This window comes from Balaenoptera musculus, chromosome 6 (genome assembly GCF_009873245.2).
Source record: "Balaenoptera musculus isolate JJ_BM4_2016_0621 chromosome 6, mBalMus1.pri.v3, whole genome shotgun sequence".
NCBI classification, from domain to species: domain Eukaryota; kingdom Metazoa; phylum Chordata; class Mammalia; order Artiodactyla; family Balaenopteridae; genus Balaenoptera; species Balaenoptera musculus.
Window position 1 is genome coordinate 43,530,662 of NC_045790.1, and position 3,913 is coordinate 43,534,574.

At 36.1% G+C, this 3,913-nt stretch overlaps 1 non-coding gene across 1 annotated transcript; it reads left to right on the forward strand.

Annotated features, from left to right (window-relative positions):
* The first annotated feature begins 2,726 nt into the window (after positions 1-2,726).
* Positions 2,727-2,833, forward strand: LOC118897643. Its single transcript, XR_005020526.1, has one exon. It is a non-coding gene; the product is annotated as a U6 spliceosomal RNA (small nuclear RNA).
* Positions 2,834-3,913: the final 1,080 nt, after the last annotated feature.

The window sequence follows — 3,913 nt, forward strand, 5'->3', positions numbered from 1 at the left end:
ACTTGTTCAGCTTCGTTTTTTAAGCAATCCTGTCACAGTAGAAGCTTAAAATCTACATGTGTTAATAAAATGTGAGTGAAATAAGAGACATCCAAAGAACTAAAAGTCACTAAGCAGTGTATAAATGAGTCATGAAATAAATGGTATGCATAGTAAATAATTTAATTTCAGACTACAAAGGATCACTGTGGAACTAGGCAAACTAAGAAGACTTCATGGAGGTGTTCTAGAGATTTGTCCTCTAAAAAGAGATAACTAATGACCAGATATTGAGATTTATTTGTACCAATTATATATTTTCAGAGGTATGTAAAAATTAAGAATTTCCACATAACAAATAAAGTATAGGAAATGTTCTATGCCTTTAAGTTTATCCAAGCCAAACTATATTTAGCTCCCAGTCTCCCTTGGCCAAGTTTGGTGAAAAGAACAACATCAATAATTTTTTGTGTTTTACTACTATATTTCATTCCCCTGCACACCTCTCTCTCTCTCCCCCGCCCCCCACCCTCCATTCTTCTCACTCATTTATTGTACCAAGATCTTACAAAGATCTTACAAAGGCCAAGAAAAATAGAGGAGGTTCTTAACCAGTGGTTACTCTTGGCCATTTTAAAGCACTCACTGTCCTTGTTAACGTAGTTGATTCAGAGGTAGACAATGCTGCTATGGGCTCAATTCCGTGTTGGCAAAACTGTCTCTATGGACTTTCTACTAGTCTGTCAAGTCAATGTTGGGCTTACTGCCCAACTTCCTGGGCACTTTTCACAAAGAAAGCTAGTATAAACTTTCCTCTGGGGTAAGGAGGACTAGAACATGTGAAAACACAAAGCTGACCTTTCTGTCCAGAAAGTGTATAATTTTTTTTTTATTCTGTTGTTGGTAAACCTATTCCAGCAAAAAGCCTAAGAACAAGGTAATAAAATTATCAGTACATTGTCCTGCCACAAGTGATAACTGCACTTTTTCTTTTATTTAATGGTTACCAACTTCCAGAAAAGAACTACTTTGCTAAAAGGGGAGATTAAAGCACATGAATCTTGAATACCTATTAGTTGCCCAAATATGAGAGAACATGTGTAAATGGCCTTGGTAATAAGAAAATGAAAAGGCATTTCTGTTTAGTGATACAACTAACATACCTAATATCAATCATTTTTGCTCTAATTCTGCTATCATTTTTAAACTATTTGGTATTCATTGTAATTTATCCAATCATAATAAATTCATTTGACATTTGGAGATTGTAGACTGAAAATTGTCATACAATTTGTATATTTTTCAGGGTCAACTGCTCACCAATACTATGAATTTTTTTCCTACTTTGAAAACTCAGCTGAAACAATAGTTTTTCATAATTGACAAGAAGCACATAGCAGTAATCCTGGGTTTTTTCCTCTCTTTGCATTTTTGATGGAGGCACTTTTAATGCAGCATCTCAGTAGCAGAGATTGCCACTGTTAACATGTTGATTCAATCTGTCTTCAATCTATACCACCAACTGAGGAATATTAACCATATTTTACATTTCAGTAGTCAATCTGCCTATTCTATTTATTTTGTGAATGAAATAGCTAGGTGTAATTCTTGGCTGTCATATTAACAAATGGTGTCATTATTGGTATAAAAATAATAACACTGCATTTAAATATGATTTCTCTGTTGAGAGCCTCATTCTGCAGGAAGTTAAAATCACTCCCATCAGGGATATAACAAAGTTAAATGTTTTGCCCAGCACACTGAGCTATTAAGATAATCAAAAAACTTTTTTTCCTACATTATAATCTTTATAACTACCTTCATCCCTGCTCCTCACTGAATACTGTCTATAAATGAATATACTCTGCACATTTTAACTATGTCTGCCAAAACAAGCTGCACAGAACCATGGATTTGTGGAACATAATTGCTCAAAAATTCTTTGGCAGTTTTGAAACTTGGTTGCACATTGGAATCACCTGGGGAGCTCTAAAAAATGCTGTTGCCTGGGTCATGCCCTAGAGATTGTAATTTAATTGGTATAGCTGAGGCCTAAGCATCAGTATTTTTAAAAGCTCCCCAGGTGATTCTAATACACAGCCAAAATTGAGAACCACTGTTCTAAACCCCTGTTTTACAGATGAAACAATTAACCCTATCAGTGACACATATAAATTTGATGTTAGAACTAAAGCTAAAACTCAAGTCTTCAGAATTCCAGTTAATAACTCTTGTCACTAACTCAAGGGTTTTCATTTGTGTTTCTCTGGGCCTAGGGTTCCTCGGAGATACTTCAGGGGCCATGGAAACAACAGAGTTGAAAGAGCAGAGGTCTGATCCCAATTACCCCCTAACAAGAAAAGCTTCAATTTCTCTTTTTTAAATGTTGGACTGCATTGCAAGATTTTTTCTAGGGAAAAAAGAAAAAAACAGAGGAAAAAAATGTCTACTTGCCAAAAGTAAAAATAAGTTTTAAACTGTTTCAAATAGACCATGTATATGTATATATAAAACAAGAGATCACCTTCTCAGAAAGAGAGAGAGAGCGAGAGGGAAGAAGGGAGGGAAGGAAGGAAGGAAGGAAGGAAGGAAGGAAGGAAGGAAGGAAGGAAGGAAGGGAGGGAGGGAGGGAGGGAGGGAGGAAGGAAGGAAGGAAAGAAGGGAGGAAGGAAGGAAGGAAATAAGGGAGGGAGGGAGGAAGGAAGGAAAGAAGGGAGGGAGGGAGGGAAGGAAGGAGGGAGGAAAGAGTGCTTGCTTCAGCAACACACATGCTAAAATTGGAATGATACAGAGAAGATTAGCATGGTCCTTACACAAGGATGACATATAAATTCATAAAGTGTTCCATTAAAAACAAAAGAAGAAGAAGAAATTATGACTTTTCAAAGATAACCCCAGGCCAGTGGATAAAGCTATATATATTAAAATGTAAATCTGGGGATTTGATCAGTTTAAATCTAACACAATGAAGAGTCCTTAGGGCCAGAAAGTGACTGCTTTTAACATCCCAGTGTGTATTTTATAACTCTTAAGGAGGACTGTGTCCTTCCACAGTGTGAAGTAGATTGAGAATGCCCTGAGGAACCTAATTTTGAGAAGATAAGTGGACTTTTCATTAAGCAAACAAGAAAGGGAAGTTGGACAGAGTGGAAGGTCAGGAGAGGAGCCCAGAAAAAACTGTAAGGACAAGGACAGGAAAGTTGGATAGAAAATGCTAAGACAGGAACTCTGGTTACTGACAAAAACTAGACTTACATTTATTTTATAGGCTAAATGATAAAGGCATACAACCCGAGAAGAAGAGAAAGTGGAGAACAGCTGTTTCATCATCATAATCTCTGTCTAGAACACCTCCATCCATTTTATCTTTGGAGTAGGCTGGAGCAATGAAGTTAAACTACAGTGCTGAACTTGGCTATTCATCAGCTATGATACCAGCTAAGACTCAATCAGCATCTACCAAAATCTTGGAAGCTGCTACTTAACATTTGTCTCTATAGTTTTATTTATTCATTATTTCTGCCTTAGGATTTCCAGCAAATATCCACTCTTTTATTTTTATTTTGATAGATTTATATTTCCCACTACTACATAAAATCTGAAATAGAATCTCATCGATAATTTTGTTATTAATAACTGGAAATGATAATTTATAATAAGAATTGTTATCATACATTGATCACCTTCTACGTGCCAAAAAATGAGTGTCACCCTATAAATATTATCCTTAATCACCACAAAAACACTATGAAGCTAATGTTGCTATCTTCTTTCTTCTCATGGGGAAGCTTGGGCTCAATAAGGTTATTTTGTCCAAGGTTACACAATTTTAATCTATTTTTGTCAAGATTTCCAAAGCCTGTGTTCTTTCCTCTACTACACTATGCTATTTCATTCTCTCCAAAGACCCCTGAATCAAGTGGAAATGCCCCCA